General features: G+C 61.4%; 1 long non-coding RNA gene across 5 annotated transcripts in view; it reads right to left on the reverse strand.

The window, feature by feature from the left end:
- Positions 1-3358: 3358 nt before the first annotated feature.
- The window catches only part of LOC125964724 (uncharacterized), a 167975-nt gene continuing 155636 nt past the window's right edge, over positions 3359-15697 (reverse strand). For all 5 annotated transcript variants that reach the window (XR_007477964.1, XR_007477963.1, XR_007477962.1 and 2 more), the window contains exons 2-3: positions 8931-8991; positions 3359-3387 (exon numbers count right to left, since the gene is read on the reverse strand). This is a non-coding gene — a long non-coding RNA (uncharacterized LOC125964724). The remainder of the gene's footprint in view (positions 3388-8930; positions 8992-15697) is intronic.

Raw genomic sequence — 15697 nt, forward strand, 5'->3', positions numbered from 1 at the left:
TCCCCCTAAAGCGTTGTCGTACCCTCACCTGGACCCTAAACCGTCCCCGTCCCCTAAGCCTAACCCTAGCCCGAACCCTAACCCTAACCCTTCCCCGAAGCCTGACCCTCACCCGTCCCCTAATCCTAACCCGTACGCTGACACTCACCCGCGCCCTCACACGTACGCTCCCCCTAAAGCGTTGTCGTACCCTCACCTGGACCCTAAACCGTCCCCGTCCCCTAACCCTAACCGTAGCCCGAACCCTAACCCTAACCCTTCCCCAAAGCCTGACCCTCACCCGTCCCCTAATCCTAACCCGTACGCTGACACTCACCCGCGCCCTCACACGTACGCTCCCCCTAAAGCGTTGTCGTACCCTCACCTGGACCCTAAACCGTCCCCGTCCCCTAAGCCTAACCCTAGCCCGAACCCTAACCCTAACCCTTCCCCGAAGCCTGACCCTCAGCCGACCCCTAATCCTAACCCGTACGCTGACACTCACCCGCGCCCTCACACGTACGCTCCCCCTAAAGCGTTGTCGTACCCTCACCTGGACCCTAAACCGTCCCCGTCCCCTAACCCTAACCCTAGCCCGAACCCTAACCCTAACCCTTCCCCGAAGCCTGACCCTCACCCGTCCCCTAATCCTAACCCGTACGCTGACACTCACCCGCGCCCTCACACGTACGCTCCCCCTAAAGCGTTGTCGTACCCTCACCTGGACCCTAAACCGTCCCCGTACCCTAACCCTAACCCTAGCCCGAACCCTAACCCTAACCCTTCCCCGAAGCCTGACCCTCACCCGTCCCCTAATCCTAACCCGTACGCTGACACTCACCCGCGCCCTCACACGTACGCTCCCCCTAAAGCGTTGTCGTACCCTCACCTGGACCCTAAACTGTCCCCGTCCCCTAAGCCTAACCCTAGCCCGAACCCTAACCCTAACCCTTCCCCGAAGCCTGACCCTCACCCGTCCCCTAATCCTAACCCGTACGCTGACACTCACCCGCGCCCTCACACGTACGCTCCCCCTAAAGCGTTGTCGTACCCTCACCTGGACCCTAAACCGTCCCCGTCCCCTAACCCTAACCGTAGCCCGAACCCTAACCCTAACCCTTCCCCAAAGCCTGACCCTCACCCGTCCCCTAATCCTAACCCGTACGCTGACACTCACCCGCGCCCTCACACGTACGCTCCCCCTAAAGCGTTGTCGTACCCTCACCTGGACCCTAAACCGTCCCCGTCCCCTAACCCTAACCCTAGCCCGAACCCTAACCCTAACCCTTCCCCGAAGCCTGACCCTCACCCGTCCCCTAATCCAACCCGTACGCTGACACTCACCCGCGCCCTCACACGTACGCTCCCCCTAAAGCGTTGTCGTACCCTCACCTGGACCCTAAACCGTCCCCGTCCCCTAACCCTAACCCTAGCCCGAACCCTAACCCTAACCCTTCCCCGAAGCCTGACCCTCACCCGTCCCCTAATCCTAACCCGTACGCTGACACTCACCCGCGCCCTCACACGTACGCTCCCCCTAAAGCGTTGTCGTACCCTCACCTGGACCCTAAACCGTCCCCGTCCCCTAACCCTAACCCTAGCCCGAACCCTAACCCTAACCCTTCCCCGAAGCCTGACCCTCACCCGTCCCCTAATCCTAACCCGTACGCTGACACTCACCCGCGCCCTCACACGTACGCTCCCCCTAAAGCGTTGTCGTACCCTCACCTGGACCCTAAACCGTCCCCGTCCCCTAACCCTAACCCTAGCCCGAACCCTAACCCTAACCCTTCCCCGAAGCCTGACCCTCACCCGTCCCCTAATCCTAACCCGTACGCTGACACTCACCCGCGCCCTCACACGTACGCTCCCCCTAAAGCGTTGTCGTACCCTCACCTGGACCCTAAACCGTCCCCGTCCCCTAACCCTAACCCTAGCCCGAACCCTAACCCTAACCCTTCCCCGAAGCCTGACCCTCACCCGTCCCCTAATCCTAACCCGTACGCTGACACTCACCCGCGCCCTCACACGTACGCTCCCCCTAAAGCGTTGTCGTACCCTCACCTGGACCCTAAACCGTCCCCGTCCCCTAACCCTAAACCTAGCCCGAACCCTAACCCTAACCCTTCCCCGAAGCCTGACCCTCACCCGTCCCCTAATCCTAACCCGTACGCTGACACTCACCCGCGCCCTCATACGTACGCTCCCCCTAAAGCGTTGTCGTACCCTCACCTGGACCCTAAACCGTCCCCGTCCCCTAACCCTAACCCTAGCCCGAACCCTAACCCTAACCCTTCCCCGAAGCCTGACCCTCACCCGTCCCCTAATCCTAACCCGTACGCTGACACTCACCCGCGCCCTCACACGTACGCTCCCCCTAAAGCGTTGTCGTACCCTCACCTGGACCCTAAACCGTCCCCGTCCCCTAACCCTAACCCTAGCCCGAACCCTAACCCTAACCCTTCCCCGAAGCCTGACCCTCACCCGTCCCCTAATCCTAACCCGTACGCTGACACTCACCCACGCCCTCACACGTACGCTCCCCCTAAAGCGTTGTCGTACCCTCACCTGGACCCTAAAGCGTCCCCGTCCCCTAACCCTAACCCTAGCCCGAACCCTAACCCTAACCCTTCCCCGAAGCCTGACCCTCACCCGTCCCCTAATCCTAACCCGTACGCTGACACTCACCCGCGCCCTCACACATACGCTCCCCCTAAAGCGTTGTCGTACCCTCACCTGGACCCTAAACCGTCCCCGTCCCCTAACCCTAACCCTAGCCCGAACCCTAACCCTAACCCTTCCCCGAAGCCTGACCCTCACCCGTCCCCTAATCCTAACCCGTACGCTGACACTCACCCGCGCCCTCACACGTACGCTCCCCCTAAAGCGTTGTCGTACCCTCACCTGGACCCTAAACCGTCCCCGTCCCCTAACCCTAACCCTAGCCCGAACCCTAACCCTAACCCTTCCCCGAAGCCTGACCCTCACCCGTCCCCTAATCCTAACCCGTACGCTGACACTCACCCGCGCCCTCACACGTACGCTCCCCCTAAAGCGTTGTCGTACCCTCACCTGGACCCTAAACCGTCCCCGTCCCCTAACCCTAACCCTAGCCCGAACCCTAACCCTAACCCTTCCCCGAAGCCTGACCCTCACCCGTCCCCTAATCCTAACCCGTACGCTGACACTCACCCGCGCCCTCACACGTACGCTCCCCCTAAAGCGTTGTCGTACCCTCACCTGGACCCTAAACCGTCCCCGTCCCCTAACCCTAACCCTAGCCCGAACCCTAACCCTAACCCTTCCCCGAAGCCTGACCCTCACCCGTCCCCTAATCCTAACCCGTACGCTGACACTCACCCGCGCCCTCACACGTACGCTCCCCCTAAAGCGTTGTCGTATCCTCACCTGGACCCTAAACCGTCCCCGTCCCCTAACCCTAACCCTAGCCCGAACCCTAACCCTAACCCTTCCCCGAAGCCTGACCCTCACCCGTCCCATAATCCTAACCGTACGCTGACACTCACCCGCGCCCTCACACGTACGCTCCCCCTAAAGCGTTGTCGTACCCTCACCTGGACCCTAAACCGTCCCCGTCCCCTAACCCTAACCCTAGCCCGAACCCTAACCCTAACCCTTCCCCGAAGCCTGACCCTCAGCCGTCCCCTAATCCTAACCCGTACGCTGACGCTCACCCGCGCCCTCACACGTACGCTCCCCCTAAAGCGTTGTCGTACCCTCACCTGGACCCTAAACCGTCCCCGTCCCCTAACCCTAACCCTAGCCCGAACCCTAACCCTAACCCTTCCCCGAAGCCTGACCCTCACCCGTCCCCTAATCCTAACCCCTACGCTGACACTCACCCGCGCCCTCACACGTAGGCTCCCCCTAAAGCGTTGTCGTACCCTCACCTGGACCCTAAACCGTCCCCGTCCCCTAACCCTAACCCTAGCCCGAACCCTAACCCTAACCCTTCCCCGAAGCCTGACCCTCAGCCGTCCCCTAATCCTAACCCGTACGCTGACACTCACCCGCACCCTCACACGTACGCTCCCCCTAAAGCGTTGTCGTACCCTCACCTGGACCCTAAACCGTCCCCGTCCCCTAACCCTAACCCTAGCCTGAACCCTAACCCTAACCCTTCCCCGAAGCCTGACCCTCACCCGTCCCCTAATCCTAACCCGTACGCTGACACTCACCCGCGCCCTCACACGTACGCTCCCCCTAAAGGGTTGTCGTACCCTCACCTGGACCCTAAACCGTCCCCGTCCCCTAACCCTAACCCTAGCCCGAACCCTAACCCTAACCCTTCCCCGAAGCCTGACCCTCACCCGTCCCCTAATCCTAACACGTACGCTGACACTCACCCGCGCCCTCACACGTACGCTCCCCCTAAAGCGTTGTCGTACCCTCACCTGGACCCTAAGCCGTCCCCGTCCCCTAACCCTAACCCTAGCCCGAACCCTAACCCTAACCCTTCCCCGAAGCCTGACACTCACCCGTCCCCTAATCCTAACCCGTACGCTGACACACACCCGCGTCCTCAAACGTAGGCTCCCCCTAAAGCGTTGTCGTACCCTCACCTGGACCCTAAACCGTCCCCGTCCCCTAACCCTAACCCTAGCCCGAACCCTAACCCTAACCCTTCCCCGAAGCCTGACCCTCACCCGTCCCCTAATCCTAACCCGTACGCTGACACTCACCCACGCCCTCACACGTACGCTCCCCCTAAAGCGTTGTCGTACCCTCACCTGGACCCTAAACCGTCCCCGTCCCCTAACCCTAACCCTAGCCCGAACCCTAACCCTAACCCTTCCCCGAAGCCTGACCCTCACCCGTCCCCTAATCCTAACCCGTACGCTGACACTCACCCGCGCCCTCACACGTACGCTCCCCCTAAAGCGTTGTCGTAACCTCACCTGGACCCTAAGCCGTCCCCGTCCCCTAACCCTAACCCTAGCCCGAACCCTAACCCTAACCCTTCCCCGAAGCCTGACCCTCACCCGTCCCCTAATCCTAACCCGTACGCTGACACTCACCCACGCCCTCACACGTACGCTCCCCCTAAAGCGTTGTCGTACCCTCACCTGGACCCTAAACCGTCCCCGTCCCCTAAGCCTAACCCTAGCCCAAACCCTAACCCTAACCCTTCCCCGAAGCCTGACCCTCACCCGTCCCCTAATCCTAACCCGTACGCTGACACTCACCCGCGCCCTCACACGTACGCTCCCCCTGAAGCGTTGTCGTACCCTCACCTGGACCCTAAGCCGTCCCCGTCCCCTAACCCTAACCCTAGCCCGAACCCTAACCCTAACCCTTCCCCGAAGCCTGACCCTCACCCGTCCCCTAATCCTAACCCGTACGCTGACACTCACCCGCGCCCTCACACGTACGCTCCCCCTAAAGCGTTGTCGTACCCTCACCTGGACCCTAAACCGTCCCCGTCCCCTAAGCCTAACACTAGCCCGAACCCTAACCCTAACCCTTCCCCGAAGCCTGAGCCTCACCCGTCCCCTAATCCTAACCCGTACGCTGACACTCACCCGCGCCCTCACACGTACGCTCCCCCTAAAGCGTTGTCGTACCCTCACCTGGACCCTAAACCGTCCCCGTTCCCTAACCCTAACCCTAGCCCGAACCCTAACCCTAACCCTTCCCCGAAGCCTGACCCTCACCCGTCCCCTAATCCTAACCCGTACGCTGACACTCACCCACGCCCTCACACGTACGCTCCACCTAAAGCGTTGTCGTACCCTCACCTGGACCCTAAACCGTCCCCGTCCCCTAACCCTAACCCTAGCCCGAACCCTAACCCTAACCCTTCCCCGAAGCCTGACCCTCACCCGTCCCCTAATCCTAACCCGTACGCTGACACTCACCCGCGCCCTCACACGTACGCTCCCCCTAAAGCGTTGTCGTACCCTCACCTGGACCCTAAACCGTCCCCGTCCCCTAACCCTAACCCTAGCCCGAACCATAACCCTAAACCTTCCCCGAAGCCTGACCCTCACCCGTCCCCTAATCCTAACCCGTACGCTGACACTCACCCGCGCCCTCACACGTACGCTCCCCCTAAAGCGTTGTCGTACCCTCACCTGGACCCTAAACCGTCCCCGTCCCCTAACCCTAACCCTAGCCCGAACCCTAACCCTAACCCTTCCCCGAAGAATGACCCTCACCCGTCCCCTAATCCTAACCCGTACGCTGACACTCACCCGCGCCCTCACACGTACGCTGCCCCTAAAGCATAGTCGTACCCTCACCTGGACCCTAAACCGTCCCCGTCCCCTAATCCTAACCCTAGCCCGAACCCTAACCCTAACCCTTCCCCGTAGCCTGACCCTCACCCGTCCCCTAATCCTAACCCGTACGCTGACACTCACCCGCGCCCTCACACGTACGCTCCCCCTAAAGCGTTGTCGTACCCTCACCTGGACCCTAAACCGTCCCCGTCCCCTAACCCTAACCCTAGCCCGAACCCTAACCCTAACCCTTCCCCGAAGCCTGACCCTCACCCGTCCCCTAATCCTAACCCGTACGCTGACTCTCACCCGCGCCGTCACACGTACGCTCCCCCTAAAGCGTTGTCGTACCCTCACCTGGACCCTAAACCGTCCCTGTCCCCTAACCCTAACCCTAGCCCGAACGCTAACCCTAACCCTTCCCCGAAGCCTGACACTCACCCGTCCCCTAATCCTAACCCGTACGCTGACACTCACCCGCGCCCTCACACGTACGCTCCCCCTAAAGCGTTGTCGTACCCTCACCTGGACCCTAAACCGTCCCCGTCCCCTAACCCTAACCCTAGCCCGAACCCTAACCCTAACCCTTCCCCGAAGCCTGACCCTCACCCGTCCCCTAATCCTAACCCGTAGGCTGACACTCACCCGCGCCCTCACACGTAGGCTCCCCCTAAAGCGTTGTCTTACCCTCACCTGGACCCTAAACCGTCCCCGTCCCCTAACCCTAACCCTAGCCCGAACCCTAACCCTAAACCTTCCCCGAAGCCTGACCCTCACCCGTCCCCTAATCCTAACCCGTACGCTGACACTCACCCGCGCCCTCACACGTACGCTCCCCCTAAAGCGTTGTCGTACCCTCACCTGGACCCTAAACCGTCCCCGTCCCCTAACCCTAACCCTAGCCCGAACCCTAACCCTAACCCTTCCCGGAAACCTGACCCTCAGCCGTCCCCTAATCCTAACCCGTACGCTGACACTCACCCGCGCCCTCACACGTACGCTCCCCCTAAAGCGTTGTCGTACCCTCACCTGGACCCTAAACCGTCCCCGTCCCCTAAGCCTAACCCTAGCCCGAACCCTAAACCTAACCCTTCCCCGAAGCCTGACCCTCACCCGTCCCCTAATCCTAACCCGTACGCTGACACTCACCCGCGCCCTCACACGTACGCTCCCCCTAAAGCGTTGTCGTACCCTCACCTGGACCCTAAGCCGTCCCCGTCCCCTAACCCTAACCCTAGCCCGAACCCTAACCCTAACCCTTCCCCGAAGCCTGACCCTCACCCGTCCCCTAATCCTAACCCATACGCTGACACTCACCCGCGCCCTCACACGTACGCTCCCCCTAAAGCGTTGTCGTACCCTCACCTGGACCCTAAACCGTCCCCGTCCCCTAACCCTAACCCTAGCCCGAACCCTAACCCTAACCCTTCCCCGAAACCTGACCCTCAGCCGTCCCCTAATCCTAACCCGTACGCTGACACTCACCCACGCCCTCACACGTACGCTCCCCCTAAAGCGTTGTCGTACCCTCACCTGGACCCTAAACCGTCCCCGTCCACTAAGCCTAACCCTAGCCCGAACCCTAACCCTAACGCTTCCCCGAAGCCTGACCCTCACCCGTCCCCTAATCCTAACCCGTACGCTGACACTCACCCGCGCCCTCACACGTACACTCCCCCTAAAGCGTTGTCGTAACCTCACCTGGACCCTAAGCCGTCCCCGTCCCCTAACCCTAACCCTAGCCCGAACCCTAACCCTAACCCTTCCCCGAAGCCTGACCCTCACCCGTCCCCTAATCCTAAACCGTACGCTGACTCTCACCCGCGCCGTCACACGTACGCTCCCCCTAAAGCGTTGTCGTACCCTCACCTGGACCCTAAACCGTCCCCGTCCCCTAACCCTAACCCTAGCCCGAACGCTAACCCTAACCCTTCCCCGAAGCCTGACACTCACCCGTCCCCTAATCCTAACCCGTACGCTGACACTCACCCGCGCCCTCACACGTACGCTCCCCCTAAAGCGTTGTCGTACCCTCACCTGGACCCTAAGCCGTCCCCGTCCCCTAACACTAACCCTAGCCCGAACCCTAACCCTAACCCTTCCCCGAAGCCTGACCCTCAGCCGTCCCCTAATCCTAACCCGTACGCTGACACTCACCCGCGCCCTCACACGTACGCTCCCCCTAAAGCGTTGTCGTACCCTCACCTGGACCCTAAGCCGTCCCCGTCCCCTAACACTAACCCTAGCCCGAACCCTAACCCTAACCCTTCCCCGAAACCTGACCCTCAGCCGTCCCCTAATCCTAACCCGTACGCTGACACTCACCCACGCCCTCACACGTACGCTCCCCCTAAAGCGTTGTCATACCCTCACCTGGAACCTAAACCGTCCCCGTCCCCTAAGCCTAACCCTAGCCCGAACCCTAACCCTAACCCTTCCCCGAAGCCTGACCCTCACCCGTCCCCTAATCCTAACCCGTACGCTGACACTCACCCGCGCCCTCACACGTACGCTCCCCCTAAAGCGTTGTCGTAACCTCACCTGGACCCTAAGCCGTCCCCGTCCCCTAACCCTAACCCTAGCCCGAACCCTAACCCTAACCCTTCCCCGAAGCCTGACCCTCACCCGTCCCCTAATCCTAACCCGTACGCTGACACTCACCCACGCCCTCACACGTACGCTCCCCCTAAAGCGTTGTCGTACCCTCACCTGGACCCTAAACCGTCCCCGTCCCCTAAGCCTAACCCTAGCCTGAACCCTAACCCTAACCCTTCCCCGAAGCCTGACCCTCACCCGTCCCCTAATCCTAACCCGTACGCTGACACTCACCCGCGCCCTCACACGTACGCTCCCCCTGAAGCGTTGTCGTACCCTCACCTGGTCCCTAAGCCGTCCCCGTCCCCTAATCCTAACCCTAGCCCGAACCCTAACCCTAACCCTTCCCCGAAGCCTGACCCTCACCCGTCCCCTAATCCTAACCCGTACGCTGACACTCACCCGCGCCCTCACACGTACGCTCCCCCTAAAGCGTTGTCGTACCCTCACCTGGACCCTAAACCGTCCCCGTCCCCTAAGCCTAACACTAGCCCGAACCCTAACCCTAACCCTTCCCCGAAGCCTGAGCCTCACCCGTCCCCTAATCCTAACCCGTACGCTGACACTCACCCGCGCCCTCACACGTACGCTCCCCCTAACGCGTTGTCGTACCCTCACCTGGACCCTAAACCGTCCCCGTCCCCTAACCCTAACCCTAGCCCGAACCCTAACCCTAACCCTTCCCCGAAGCCTGACCCTCACCCGTCCCCTAATCCTAACCCGTACGCTGACACTCACCCACGCCCTCACACGTACGCTCCCCCTAAAGCGTTGTCGTACCCTCACCTGGACCCTAAACCGTCCCCGTCCCCTAACCCTAACCCTAGCCCGAACCCTAACCCTAACCCTTTCCCGAAGCCTGACCCTCAGCCGTCCCCTAATCCTAACCCGTACGCTGACACTCACCCGCGCCCTCACACGTACGCTCCCCCTAAAGCGTTGTCGTACCCTCACCTGGACCCTAAACCGTCCCCGTCCCCTAACCCTAACCCTGCCCGAACCCTAACCCTAACCCTTCCCCGAAGCCTGACCCTCACCCGTCCCCTAATCGTAACCCGTACGCTGACACTCACCCGCGCCCTCACACGTACGCTCCCCTAAAGCGTTGTCGTACCCTCACCTGGACCCTAAACCGTCCCCGTCCCCTAACCCTAACCCTAGCCCGAACCCTAACCCTAACCCTTCCCCGAAGCCTGACCCTCACCCGTCCCCTAATCCTAACCCGTACGCTGACACTCACCCGCGCCCTCACACGTACGCTCCCCCTAAAGCGTTGTCGTACCCTCACCTGGACCCTAAACCGTCCCCGTCCCCTAACCCTAACCCTAGCCCGAACCCTAACCCTAAACCTTCCCCGAAGCCTGACCCTCACCCGTCCCCTAATCCTAACCCGTACGCTGACACTCACCCGCGCCCTCACACGTACGCTCCCCCTAAAGCGTTGTCGTACCCTCACCTGGACCCTAAACCGTCCCCGTCCCCTAACCCTAACCCTAGCCCGAACCCTAACCCTAACCCTTCCCCGAAGCCTGACCCTCACCCGTCCCCTAATCCTAACCCGTACGCTGACACTCACCCGCGCCCTCACACGTACGCTCCCCCTAAAGCGTTGTCGTACCCTCACCTGGACCCTAAACCGTCCCCGTCCCCTAACCCTAACCCTAGCCCGAACCCTAACCCTAACCCTTCCCCGAAGCCTGACCCTCACCCGTCCCCTAATCCTAACCCGTACGCTGACTCTCACCCGCGCCGTCACACGTACGCTCCCCCTAAAGCGTTGTCGTACCCTCACCTGGACCCTAAACCGTCCCCGTCCCCTAACCCTAACCCTAGCCCGAACGCTAACCCTAACCCTTCCCCGAAGCCTGACACTCACCCGTCCCCTAATCCTAACCCGTACGCTGACACTCACCCGCGCCCTCACACGTACGCTCCCCCTAAAGCGTTGTCGTACCCTCACCTGGACCCTAAACCGTCCCCGTCCCCTAAGCCTAACCCTAGCCCGAACCCTAACCCTAACCCTTCCCCGAAGCCTGACCCTCACCCGTCCCCTAATCCTAACCCGTAGGCTGACACTCACCCGCGCCCTCACACGTAGGCTCCCCCTAAAGCGTTGTCTTACCCTCACCTGGACCCTAAACCGTCCCCGTCCCATAACCCTAACCCTAGCCCGAACCCTAACCCTAAACCTTCCCCGAAGCCTGACCCTCACCCGTCCCCTAATCCTAACCCGTACGCTGACACTCACCCGCGCCCTCACACGTACGCTCCCCCTAAAGCGTTGTCGTACCCTCACCTGGACCCTAAACCGTCCCCGTCCCCTAACCCTAACCCTAGCCCGAACCCTAACCCTAACCCTTCCCGGAAACCTGACCCTCAGCCGTCCCCTAATCCTAACCCGTACGCTGACACTCACCCGCGCCCTCACACGTGCGCTCCCCCTAAAGCGTTGTCGTACCCTCACCTGGACCCTAAACCGTCCCCGTCCCCTAAGCCTAACCCTAGCCCGAACCCTAAACCTAACCCTTCCCCGAAGCCTGACCCTCACCCGTCCCCTAATCCTAACCCGTACGCTGACACTCACCCGCGCCCTCACACGTACGCTCCCCCTAAAGCGTTGTCGTACCCTCACCTGGACCCTAAGCCGTCCCCGTCCCCTAACCCTAACCCTAGCCCGAACCCTAACCCTAACCCTTCCCCGAAGCCTGACCCTCACCCGTCCCCTAATCCTAACCCATACGCTGACACTCACCCGCGCCCTCACACGTACGCTCCCCCTAAAGCGTTGTCGTACCCTCACCTGGACCCTAAACCGTCCCCGTCCCCTAACCCTAACCCTAGCCCGAACCCTAACCCTAACCCTTCCCCGAAACCTGACCCTCAGCCGTCCCCTAATCCTAACCCGTACGCTGACACTCACCCACGCCCTCACACGTACGCTCCCCCTAAAGCGTTGTCGTACCCTCACCTGGACCCTAAACCGTCCCCGTCCCCTAAGCCTAACCCTAGCCCGAACCCTAAACCTAACCCTTCCCCGAAGCCTGACCCTCACCCGTCCCCTAATCCTAACCCGTACGCTGACACTCACCCGCGCCCTCACACGTACGCTCCCCCTAAAGCGTTGTCGTACCCTCACCTGGACCCTAAGCCGTCCCCGTCCCCTAACCCTAACCCTACCCCGAACCCTAACCCTAACACTTCCCCGAAGCCTGACCCTCACCCGTCCCCTAATCCTAACCCATACGCTGACACTCACCCGCGCCCTCACACGTACACTCCCCCTAAAGCGTTGTCGTACCCTCACCTGGACCCTAAACCGTCCCCGTCCCCTAACCCTAACCCTAGCCCGAACCCTAACCCTAACCCTTCCCCGAAGCCTGACCCTCACCCGTCCCCTAATCCTAATCCGTACGCTGACACTCACCCGCGCCCTCACACGTACGCTCCCCCTAAAGTGTTGTCGTACCCTCACCTGGACCCTAAACCGTCTCCGTCCCCTAAGCCTAACCCTAGCCCGAACCCTAACCCTAACCCTTCCCCGAAGCCTGACCCTCACCCGTCCCCTAATCCTAACCCGTACGCTGACACTCACCCGCGCCCTCACACGTACGCTCCCCCTAAAGGGTTGTCGTACCCTCACCTGGACCCTAAACCGGCCCCGTCCCCTAACCCTAACCCTAGCCCGAACCCTAACCCTAACCCTTCCCCGAAGCCTGACACTCACCCGTCCCCTAATCCTAACCCGTACGCTGACACTAACCCGCGCCCTCACACGTACGCTCCCCCTAAAGCGTTGTCGTACCCTCACCTGGACCCTAAACCGTCCCCGTCCCCTAACCCTAACCCTAGCCCGAACCCTAACCCTAACCCTTCCCCGAAGCCTGACCCTCACCCGTCCCCTAATCCTAACCCGTACGCTGACACTCACCCGCGCCCTCACACGTACGCTCCCCCTAAAGCGTTGTCGTACCCTCACCTGGACCCTAAGCCGTCCCCGTCCCCTAACCCTAACCCTAGCCCGAACCCTAACCCTAACCCTTCCCCGAAGCCTGACCCTCACCCGTCCCCTATTCCTAACCCGTACGCTGACACTCACCCACGCCCTCACACGTACGCTCCCCCTAAAGCGTTGTCGTACCCTCACCTGGACCCTAAACCGTCCCCGTCTCCTAAGCCTAACCCTAGCCCGAACCCTAAACCTAACCCTTCCCCGAAGCCTGACCCTCACCCGTCCCCTAATCCTAACCCGTACGCTGACACTCACCCGCGCCCTCACACGTACGCTCCCCCTAAAGCGTTGTCGTACCCTCACCTGGATCCTAAGCCGTCCCCGTCCCCTAACCCTAACCCTAGCCCGAACCCTAACCCTAACCCTTCCCCGAAACCTGACCCTCACCCGTCCCCTAATCCTAACCCATACGCTGACACTCACCTGCGCCCTCACACGTACGCTCCCCCTAAAGCGTTGTCGTACCCTCACCTGGACCCTAAACCGTCCCCGTCCCCTAACCCTAACCCTAGCCCGAACCCTAACCCTAACCCTTCCCCGAAGCCTGACCCTCACCCGTCCCCTAATCCTAACCCATATGCTGACACTCACCCGCGCCCTCACACGTACGCTCCCCCTAAAGTGTTGTCGTACCCTCACCTGGACCCTAAACCGTCTCCGTCCCCTAAGCCTAACACTAGCCCGAACCCTAACCCTAACCCTTCCCCGAAGCCTGACCCTCACCCGTCCCCTAATCCTAACCCGTACGCTGACACTCACCCGCGCCCTCACACGTACGCTCCCCCTAAAGCGTTGTCGTACCCTAATCTGGACCCTAAACCGTCCCCGTCCCCTAACCCTAACCCTAGCCCGAACCCTAACCCTAACCCTTCCCCGAAGCCTGACCCTCACCCGTCCCCTAATCCTAACCCGTACGCTGACACTCACCCACGCCCTCACACGTACGCTCCCCCTAAAGCGTTGTCGTACCCTCACCTGGACCCTAAACCGTCCCCGTCCCCTAACCGTAACCTTAGCCCGAACCCTAACCCTAACCCTTCCCCGAAGCCTGACCCTCAGCCGTCCCCTAATCCTAACCCGTACGCTGACACTCACCCGCGCCCTCACACGTACGCTCCCCCTAAAGCGTTGTCGTACCCTCACCTGGACCCTAAACCGTCCCCGTCCCCTAACCCTAACCCTGCCCGAACCCTAACCCTAACCCTTCCCCGAAGCCTGACCCTCAGCCGTCCCCTAATCGTAACCCGTACGCTGACACTCACCCGCGCCCTCACACGTACGCTCCCCTAAAGCGTTGTCGTACCCTCACCTGGACCCTAAACCGTCCCCGTCCCCTAACCCTAACCCTAGCCCGAACCCTAACCCTAACCCTTCCCCGAAGCCTGACCCTCACCCGTCCCCTAATCCTAACCCGTACGCTGACACTCACCCGCGCCCTCACACGTACGCTCCCCCTAAAGCGTTGTCGTACCCTCACCTGGACCCTAAACCGTCCCCGTCCCCTAACCCTAACCCTAGCCCGAACCCTAACCCTAACCCTTCCCCGAAGCCTGACCCTCAGCCGTCCCCTAATCCTAACCCGTACGCTGACACTCACCCGCGCCCTCACACGTACGCTCCCCCTAAAGCGTTGTCGTACCCTCACCTGGACCCTAAACCGTCCCCGTCCCCTAACCCTAACCCTAGCCCGAACCCTAACCCTAACCCTTCCCCGAAGCCTGACCCTCACCCATCCCCTAATCCTAACCCGTACGCTGACACTCACCCGCGCCCTCTCACGTACGCTCCCCCTAAAGCGTTTTCGTACCCTCACCTGGACCCTAAGCCGTCCCCGTCCCCTAACCCTAACCCTAGCCCGAACCCTAACCCTAACCCTTCCCCGAAGCTTGACCCTCACCCGTCCCCTAATCCTAACCCGTACGCTGACACTCACCCGCGCCCTCACACGTACGCTCCCCCTAAAGCGTTGTCGTACCCTCACCTGGACCCTAAACCGTCCCCGTCCCCTAACCCTAACCCTAGCCCGAACCCTAACCCTAACCCTTCCCCAAAGCCTGACCCTCAGCCGTCCCCTAATCCTAACCCTTTCGCTGACACTCACCCGCGCCCTCACACGTACGCTCCCCCTAAAGCGTTGTCGTACCCTCACCTGGACCCTAAACCGTCCCCGTCCCCTAACCCTAACCCTAGCCCGAACCCTAACCCTAACCCTTCCCCGAAGCCTGACCCTCAGCCCTCCCCTAATCCTAACCCGTACGCTGACACTCACCCGCGCCCTCACACGTACGCTCCCCCTAAAGCGTTGTCGTACCCTCACCTGGACCCTAAACCGTCCCCGTCCCCTAACCCTAACCCTAGCCCGAACCCTAACCCTAACCCTTCCCCGAAGCCTGACCCTCACCCGTCCCCTAATCCTAACCCGTACGCTGACACTCACCCGCGCCCTCACACGTACGCTCCCCCTAAAGCGTTGTCGTACCCTCACCTGGACCCTAAACCGTCCCCGTCCCCTAACCCTAACCCTAGCCCGAACCCTAACCCTAACCCTTCCCCGAAGCCTGACCCTCACCCGTCCCCTAATCCTAACCCGTACGCTGACACTCACCCGCGCCCTCACACGTACGCTCCCCCTAAAGCGTTGTCGTACCCCCACCTGGACCCTAAACCGTCCCCGTCCCCTAACCCTAACCCTAGCCCGAACCCTAACCCTAACCCTTCCCCGAAGCCTACCCTCACCCGTCCCCTAACCCTAACCCGTACGCTGACACTCACCCGCGCCCTCACACGTACGCTATCCCTAAAGCGTTGTCGTACCCTCACCTGGACCCTAAACCGTCCCCGTCCCTTAACCCTAACCCTAGCCCGAACCCTA

The sequence above is a fragment of the Orcinus orca genome, chromosome 6, assembly GCF_937001465.1.
Source record: "Orcinus orca chromosome 6, mOrcOrc1.1, whole genome shotgun sequence".
Lineage (NCBI taxonomy): Eukaryota > Metazoa > Chordata > Mammalia > Artiodactyla > Delphinidae > Orcinus > Orcinus orca.